Source organism: Manacus candei, unplaced genomic scaffold (genome assembly GCF_025592945.1).
Source record: "Manacus candei isolate 608988 ecotype Guabito, Panama unplaced genomic scaffold, ASM2559294v1 h1tg000057l, whole genome shotgun sequence".
Classification (NCBI taxonomy): Eukaryota; Metazoa; Chordata; class Aves; order Passeriformes; family Pipridae; genus Manacus; species Manacus candei.
The window spans coordinates 15,356,377-15,366,006 of NW_026138105.1; the positions used below are offsets into that span (position 1 = coordinate 15,356,377).

Consider the following 9,630-nt stretch of genomic DNA (forward strand, 5'->3'; position numbering starts at 1 on the left):
CTTGCTCTGCTCATGAGTGCTCCTGAAGGAGGCTGAGGAGATTGGATTTATTCTTTCATCCCTCCAGGAGTCCCTCTCTCCTGTGTGAAGTGCAGAAAGGAAACGTCAACCTTGTGAGGACTGTTTTTAGGAATAAGAAATGGCAGATATGGGACTAGAAACCAACTTCTTATGTTCTTAAGACCTACTTACCCTCAAAAAGATCTTCAGATCTGCAAACTCCTTTACTTGCATCAGAAACCATGTGAGGGAATTGGGAACTCCATGTTCCTTTCCACTGAGAAGATACTCCAGAATCCTGTTGTTGTGGTGGTTAAAAAAAATTTCCTTTATTTTCCAGACAGAATTTATTCATAGCCAATTAATACCCCTTTGTTCTTGTGCCAAAATATTCTTTTATCTTTAATAAGTAGTCTGTCTAGCTCTGTGCAAGCTCTACACTTGATTGCTGCAGAACCAAGGAGTTCCCTCTTCCACAAGCCATAGGAAGAAATGTTAATAACAGAACATGCTGTAATATCCCATGCAATTTTTGCAGAAGCCCATCCAGGTGTGTGCAAGAATCCATGAACTAATTCCAAAACTATTTCTACTATCAGCTTTCCCAGCTGGAAAAATTTGCTCATCACTTAAAAACAAAGGAGAGGCAGCAACCTACATTTTAACATTTACCTGAAAATTGTTTCCCAAATAGGAGAGTTGCAGTGTCTCCTCCTTTCCAAAACTCACCAGGCACCAAGAAGCATCTCTTCAGCAGAGCCAAGATTTAAGATCCTGCACATTTCATTGAACAACATCCATTTTGGAATTCAGATTTTGTTTCTTTTTAGGCACAGGTATCCTTTTGCACGTGCACGACTTATATCTGCAAGACCAAGTGATCAAATATCAGAACTAAGGATAGACATAAACCCTTATTCATCTGCTGTATGATTCATTCTTTAAATATTGGATTATGTCTTCTTTTCCACCAGATTCTACCTCAGGATGGACAGTGTTCACTTAATAAGCAGATATTCAATATTTTGTTACAGTGTCATTTTTCAGCATGTGGCTTGAGGCCTTATTTACCACAAACTACTCCAAACCTGCTTGGAAGACACAATTGCTGATTTTCTTGTGAGCTTTTCTCGGGCTGTTATCAGGATGGCATCTGAGTGCTTTCACAAGGCTCATTGCTTCTAACAGCACCCTGGAAAACGAGAGGATATTATTATTCTTGTTTGACAGATGGGAAACTGAAACACAAAGAGATTCAGGTCAAAACATTTTGCTTTTGTTGGGCACCCAAACTGAGATGTCTGGGAATTGATTTCTCAGAGTTTTTAACTCTGTGCAGCATCCCATGGCAGGAGGAACAGCACTCTACACATGAGAACACAGAAAAAAATCAAATTAATAGCCAGTTGGGAAGAATTCAAATTGACTTCTCTGAGACTTGGTGAGATCTTTGCAGGATTGAGATGCCTCAGCCATGAGATCCCCCATTTTCCTTTCAGTTCTCTCTCTTTTACTCCACTTTCCCTGTTTCCACAGCAAATACAGGCAAAGTCCACCAGAAACCAGACTCCTCCTCTACCCAGCTTTGACTCATCCCCTGAGCTGCTCCACCTTCTGAAGGGAACGAGCCCAGGGTCCTCTGCTAAATATAGCACATGGTCCTGTAATTAAAGACTAGACCAAACACAGGTACAAAAGGAAGCCAAATAAACACTTTGCAGGAAACCCTAATTTCATGAATTCCCGACACCCTTTTCTAAATAATAAGCTTTTCAAGGAGAACACTGTCTCCATTATACATATGTATATATAAAAATGTAAATTTTTATACAAATGTAATTTTTAATTAAAATAAAAATTCTTATATATATATATGATATATACAATATATAGGATAGGAATGTTACATAAGTGTAATTATATAAATTTATGTATATTTATATTCTTGTTCCTGAGTAATAATCAGCTGAAATGTTCCAAAACCTGGAAAAGGTACCTGGCATTGTATACTAAGCCCAAATGATTAAAGCTTTCAAGTTAAAATTAGAGGTGATCAAAATCTGCCCAGTAGGTTTCAGTTCAGCATTTTGACTGCATCCTTCTGTTTCACAAAATCAGGATGTACGTGCCTGGGTAAGTCAAAACCATTTGTATTTTATAATGTTCACTGCTGAAGGAATATGTAGGAGCAGGACTCCAAATTTCCAGTATTCAGGAAATTCAGTTATTTCATGATTTCATTTCATTCTGAATCGAGAGAACACCTATACCTCCCTTGCCTCAAACTTTGAAATTCCCCTTAAAATTTTATTTGTGTTGGGTTTACATTGTTCTAAATAAATCAACCAGAGCTGATACCAGCATGGGAAATTTCAGAGTGAATGTTTGGAGCTTGACAGAGTTACAAGGAAATAAAGAAGCCTGGAAAGTTTCAAGCAATCCTAGTTACAGGTACATCACCAGCTATTTTTAAAATATCACTGCACTAGCATCTAAATTTTGTTAGAAAAAACTTATTAAATGTGCTCTGTGTTATTTTCAGTGCAGTGATACTCAGGAATGTATCCTCATTTTCCAGGTGCTTTTCTGCCTCTCCCACTTAGTCATAAGAGAGTGAGGAGTGGAGCTCTGCCCTTCCTCAGCCACAGGACTGCCTCATTTCATACACCCATGAAAAAAGACCCCAATCTGAACTTTTTTAACCCAAAGGACCCCCCAGTAACCTGTGGAAGAAGGAGCAGCAGCTCTGAGCTTCCCACCTGGGGCAGAGCAGCCCCCACAGGTAACACACTTGGGAGAACACAGAGGGGACTCCTAAGAGAGGAAACCAGGGTTCAGGCTAATTCCATGCCATGGAAAAGCTGGACAACCTGGCCTTTTCACTGACTAATATTTTGTTCTGTTTTCTTATCAAGGGGACAAGAAACTTCACTCCAGTGCCTTTGAAGGACACGCTGGGGCTTGTGTGAATGTTGGGTTTCTCCTGGTTCATAAAGAATCAGTCAGGGCTTCATGAGAACTGTCCAGGCAAAAACCCCCTGTGTGAGGATGTTCTCTTTTGAAGGGAGGTGAGAAATCAGCTCCAGCCCCGAGCTGAGAGTGGCTCTTTCCCAGAGCTGAGCAGTGGGGAGGGCTCAGCCAGCACAGGAGGAATTCCCCTGGAATCAGGAGATCCTGACTCATGGGGCTGCTGTCCCTGGGATGGAGGGGCTGGACTGAGTCTGGGCTGGGTCAGAGCAGGGCCCTGGCAGAGCTCCCTGGTACACAGTCAGTGTTCCACGGAAATAAAGGAAATACAAGGAAAAAACTGTTCCACAGGCAGTGACAGAGGCTCAATCCCCGGGGCAGGAGCTGCCCAGGTGACACGGGATAGGAGACCCTTCCCAGTTGGTATTTCCTTTCTCCCTTCATTTTCCTTAATCCTCTGCTCCTCTGCAACAATCACAGTAACTCACTCAGCTCCTGCCATGATGCTCAGGACACTGTTATAAAAGCTGTCCCCTAAGCCGGGGTTTTAGCCCTGATTTCAGCAGTGTAAGATGGGGCTGCACACAGAGCAGAGCTGACACGGGCCTGGAGTCCCTCAGCACTTTTCCTCAATAAATTAACAGCAGAGCTGCTGCCACAGCAGCCTGAGCAGTTTGCAACATTTGTATTTCTGCTTTGGCTATTTATTGGTGTTTTTCACAAGCCCTTTTAATGCCTCCAGGAGTAATTTATGGGGACAGAATAGCATGAAAAGAGCAGATTCCACTCATTTAAATCTCTGGATGATGAAAATCACATGAGAAGAGCAGGTTTCTCATTGCCTCCTCTTCATAAATGGCTTTCTGAGGCAGTAAAAGCCATGTAAAAGCAAACATAAACACTGTACAAACACCAAGATATTCAGGTTTGTTTGGACTTACCCAAACACTGCCCAGAAATGTTCAGGTTTATTCAGGTTTGGGTTCTGTTTTGTTAACTCATCCCTTAAAATGTTGCAGGTTTTAGTTATTGTTAACATAACCAACCAGATATATGGACTAAAATTTCTTTAAACTGATATTACTACGCAAAAGGATTACTTTAATAGAAACAGTTCTTAGTATTATTCTTAATTCAGATTGTGATGAGTAATATGTGTGACTGTGGAGATTCTTTTTTCCTTTTTTTTTTCTTTATTTGGCAGCCCTCACTGCTCCTGCTCCAGCACATGATCTGGACACCCAGGATGGTCCAAGTTTCCAGCAACTCACATGCTGGTTATTTATTTTATAAAATAAGCAAATTAGTGAAGCATGACTTACAAACTCTTTGATCCAGTGACCACTCATCTGTGTACTCACATAAAGAACTGTAACCTTTTAGTGCTCATAGTAAGAGATATGGACAGGTCACTGAGTTTCCTTCCTAGGGCTGGGGGGCAGTTTTGGAGGTATCTGCCACACACTGAAGCTTCACATTTTTCAAGTGAAGTGAAATTTCTAAAATAAGTAGCATTTGCCTTCTAAAGGCAAATGAAAGAGGTTCCTTTGCCCTTTTTTCATTAATTAATACTCTTAACTCCCTAATTTCCAGAAAAAGTCATAGAATCACAGAAGGGGTTGGGTTGGAAGGGACCTTAAAGTTCATCTTGTTCCACCCCTTGCCACGGGCAGGGACACCTTCCACTGTCCCAGGTTCCTCCAACCTGGCCTTGGACGCTCCCAGGGATGGGGCAGCCACAGCTCCTCTGGGCAACCTGTGCCAGGGCCTCCCACCCTCACAGGGAAGGATTTCTTCCCAATATCTCAATCTAAATCTATTCTCTTTCAGTTTAAAACCATTCCCTCTTGTCATAGGATACAATGTTTTCTACTTCAGCTCTCCTACATTTCATGTTTTGCCTCATGAGACCAAATTTATTACAGTAAGGGATGTAATTTAATAGTATACTTTAAACAACCATGAATGTACCTACTTGGCTCCTCATTTTTCACCAAGTCACTCAAGGAAGTATTTAAAAGCCAGAAGACTGTCCCAGAATTTGTGTGAATAATCCAGGCTTCATGATTCTGCAAGACAGAATAGAGAGTTAACTTGAGAGGTTTCCTCTGCTGCTAGTCACATCAAAATGCCATAAAAGCAGACAGATCCTTTCACACTCTGTTTCTCTAAAGGGCCATGGAAAGAAATCTCAGTCTAGGCCTTCATCCAGCCAAAAACTCTTGCACCCATGCTCAGCTTCCTTCACGGTTATCTCTGTATAATCAGAGGAAATAATCCCCAGTGTACAAAACTGCCAATATATTCAAGGCTTTGCAAAATCCCAGCCCCCCAGACCTGAGCTGTGCAAAGTCACAGGATTATTCATAATTTCACCAGCCTGATTCAGCAGAAGCAACGTGGAATCATTTCAAGTCACATATAAAGCTGTTTATGGGTGTTGGGAAAAGCTGTGTCCCCTGAACAAAATGTAGCTTTCTCTCAGCTTCATTCCTGGGTTTAAGGAGAATTAAACCATTCTGGAACTTGCTGGGAAAAGGGGAACAGGGGGATAGAGAAGGACAATTTATCTCTAAATTACATTGCTCTTCAGAGTAAACCACAGAGAGCTGTAATGGGACAAGTAATTTTTTTACCTAGTATAATTAATTAGAACCCATAAAACCCAATTAAACAGCACTTTTGAGACTATCAAGTGGTGCATGTTTGAAACTGCAAATATGACAGTGTAAGTACGTTTTTATAGCTGGGCACACTCCTCAGGATTATTTTCAGTGCTCTACTAAAATGGGAAATGGCACCAGTTTGGCCCCTGATAATAAATCACTTGGAAACAGGAGATATTAATAATCTTTATGGGGGTAGGATGGGAGCCAGATGGGGCAGGGAGGGGAGTGTGAAAGTGGCATAATATATTGGCCTGGAAAACATAATCCAGGCCAAAGCAGAAATGGAATCTTGGTGTGTATCTGAGCAGGCTGGGAAGATAAAAGGAGAGGTGGTGGCTGAAAGGGGGCTTGCCCTGGGAGATGAGGAGGATGAGTTCCAAGGTAAGGAAGGGAACATCCTGCCAGGTAAGCACAGAATGGGAGCAGAGGAAAGAGATGCTCCAGCAGATTTCATGGCAAGGAGAGGGAAATGTAACTGGGAAAAGGTGCTGGGAGCTCCTGTCCCTGCCCCGCTGCCCTGGGAGGGGGTTGTGTGTGTGTGCCATGGGTGTGATGGGCTCAACACACGATCCAGTGTGAGGAAAAGCTCACTTGGCCCTTGTTTATTGACACGAGGCCCCGTGGATGTTGACCTTGGCAGCCGGGGCCCTTTGCCGTGTGCCAGGCGCTCGTTCCCTGCCCCTGGAGCAACACTCATTAGCACCAGGCCCGTTCCAGTCTCACGTTTCCAGCAGTGACCCGTGGCCACCAGAGCCTCCCCAGACACTTCATCATGCCCTGTCAGCAGCTCCCAGCCCGGGCACTGCCAGAGCACAGCGAGGGCTCAGGAGAAGCCTCTGCCTCGGGAGCCCCATGGAGGCCTTCCTGCTCCTGGAATTATGAGTTTGTCTGGGTTGGAAATATCTTATCCTTCAGAAAATAGCAATGCACTTTGCCAGCTGCTCCCAACAAGGGGTACTTCTATCTTATCAGTCGCTCAGAAAATTCCTTCAGAGTCACCTATCAACACATGAAGAATATTTAATCTAGAAATGCAGGAAAATATACTCTCAAAAGAGATTTGGGAGGAGAAATGGAGAGAACAGCTGGTCTGGACAGAAATGTTGCAGCGAAGATTCACAACATCCACAAGGAGATCCAGGGAGGACTCAAGAGCATCAAGGAGATAAGAGCTTTCTGCAGAAATGCTTTGTGCTCTATGTTATGCTCTCTGAAGGTCTGCAGAGTGCTGTCACATTCTTTATATACATGGGGAGGCTATTCATCTCTTAGTTTTTAAGAATCCATTTACTAAACTAGAGAATCTTATAAATATTTGCATTTCATAAGTCTTATGCCATTTCACCTGCACTGAGCCCTTAAGTTTTCTCAACTACATAAATTATTTTAAGATCTGTCTCCTTAGTATATCTAAATACTGTCATTTTAGTTTGATAGAGACATTTCTTTCTCTTTGCTCTGTGTGTAATTTTCTCAGTTTAGGAACTAGATCTTTAAGGTTGATTACAACAGAAGCCTTTCTATGATTCTATGAAAACGGGCAAAATTCTGAGGCCTTTGAAATCAATAACAAATCTCTCAAACTTTATTTGTGTCAAGATTTTGAGTTGAACATATTTAAGTAAATTCCTACATTTGTTTCTAAATGAGAGATCTGTAGCTCTTGAACTGTCTTCTTGGGATGTGTTAATTTTGATAGGAAAATGAAAGGTGCTAATTTGTCCCTGTCGCCATATAATATTAAACAGTTAAATATGGTCTGATTTTGGAAACAGTACATGGCAGACATCCTTAAAAAAATCATTCAAAAGGTACTGAAAGAATAATCTTTTCCAAATCTGTCAACAAGATTCTAGCCACTGTTCCTGGCACAAAATCTAGCTTAATTTGGTAAAACAATCACTTTTGCTCTTGCAAACATTGTAAAACAAATGGGCTCACGGAAAGAAAAATGGGAACATTAAAAAGACCCTTGATAAATCCTCAGGAGTGTGCTGCTGTGGTACTGTGGGGTATTTCCAAGGTTTTAGAAGTACAAGTAGATGTGGAGGCAGGAGGGAGCCCGGGCTGCAGGGCTGAGGGGCTGCAAATCCAATTCTGAGCGTGGTTCTGCTGTGAATGCTTTTCCAGGTCTCACACCATTACATAGGATGTAGCATCATAATGATGTCAACCCTTGGCCCAAAGAACAAGCTGATTTAAGTTTTATGAGGGGAAGGATGAATCCTTCCAAAGGAATGGTGAGTGGGATAACACAGAACTGTGGGATCACAGTTCAGGGAACTCACAGTTACGCTCTGAACTATTTTTAGCAAGGTACTGCAAGTTCAGGGGTGGTTAGAAAAGGCCTGCACAGCCCAAGTGAAGCACAGCCTCTCCAAGCATTGACAATTTGCTCCCAGTTTTGCAGAGAGGGAATCAGACCCTCTCTTCCCTCATGCTGAAGGTGACTGTGCAGCAAGGTTGCTCTGGGGGTGTGAAGGAGCATCAGAGCCTGTGCGAGGAGCCTTCCCTCCCTGTCCCCACCCTGGCACAAAGGACAAACACTCACCTCACACTGGAACCAGCACATGCCCCTCTCTGCTCTCTCCAGGGTGCACCAGGGCACAGGGAAGGGAGGGGACAGCAGCAGGACCCAGGTACTCATTGACATGATTTCAGTCCCAGATTTTCCATCTCTAGGGAAACACAACCTCCCAAAGATCAGACACAAAGAAAACCCAGGGGTGTGGGTTTTCCATCAAAGCTGCTGCTGTTCCTGCAGTGAGAGCACGTCAAAGACCTTCCCCCAGCTCCCTTTGGAAAGTCACTGCAGATGACTTCTGCCAGCTCCTGTTATGTTTTTCCCTTCTTCAAACACATACTTAAGAATATCCAGTTATTGTAGATCACCAGGAACACACAAGGAATGGGTTGCTTTATAAGCTTTACTACAATTATGGATAATGCTGGAAATATATACTGTATATTTCCTGTATGGTGGGACTGCTACAAGCACAGAAAATCCACATTGAGGGGGATTTCTATGCAAGCTATGCAGCAGATAAAGATTGGATTGCAAGCTTGAATTACTGATTCAAGCTGCTGCTTTGCTTCTCCCCACCCACTTCCTTAATAGCTTTTAAACTTAAATAGCCATATAAGTTAAAATGTTCTTTTATAGGGTGAAATAAACAGATTTTATGGTTCAGAAACTGCAAGTTTAGAGATCAACACTTTACCACTAATTCATGCAGGTTCAAGCTAAGGAAATGGCTCATTTTCTTCTCTACAGTTGTTGAGATTTTTTTTTCCCCAAAAAAATTCAAGATGCACTTTAAATTAGATGTTATGAAAACTCTGGATGAAGACAAGACTTTCTCTCAACAAATTACATCTAACTTACTGCATTTCAGGTCCCAAATTCCATGAAATCAGAAGGAAATTACTGCTGAAAACCTCAGGTTGGCTAGAAATTGGTACAAAACATCAGAATTTATTGTTCATGTTTTGATAAGGCATTAAAAATAAACAAAGAAAGAAAGAAAGAACCAACAAAACCCAACGAACTCACAAGGAAGGTTTCATATGCCACTCTGGAAATCTAAAAAGGTCTTATGAGTGCAAATGTAATTAATATTTAAACTTCTTTTTAACCCTCAAAGCTCTGTAAAGAGCATTTAGCCCCAGCCCCAGTACAATCCTCTCCAGTGGAACAGTGGGAAATGCCAGTTCCAGCTGTCCCAGAGAACCTGAGGAGAAACAGTTCTGACAAGCTCCACACCTTAATCAACACAGTTCCATTACAGGAATTATCCATCACATATTTTAGGGAGCCAGGGGGATAACCACAACCCAGAGGTTCTTGCAGAAATAATGGGAGGGTACAAAACCCCAGGAAGATACAGCTTGGAAAGCTTGATATGACCTGAATGCACAGAAAGATATTTTCAAGCCAAGGAAGGGCAAGAACTGATTCTACAGAGCAGTGGGAGACACTGCCCTAAGTGCTTGA

At 42.3% G+C, this 9,630-nt stretch overlaps 1 long non-coding RNA gene across 1 annotated transcript in view; it reads right to left on the reverse strand.

The window, feature by feature from the left end:
- The window catches only part of LOC127477977 (uncharacterized), a 67,766-nt gene extending 59,269 nt beyond the window's left edge, over nucleotides 1–8,497 (reverse strand). The window contains exons 1-5 of the long non-coding RNA XR_007907080.1: nucleotides 8,188–8,497; nucleotides 4,939–5,036; nucleotides 1,089–1,192; nucleotides 730–865; nucleotides 193–298 (exon numbers count right to left, since the gene is read on the reverse strand). This is a non-coding gene — a long non-coding RNA (uncharacterized LOC127477977). The remainder of the gene's footprint in view (nucleotides 1–192; nucleotides 299–729; nucleotides 866–1,088; nucleotides 1,193–4,938; nucleotides 5,037–8,187) is intronic.
- Nucleotides 8,498–9,630: the final 1,133 nt, after the last annotated feature.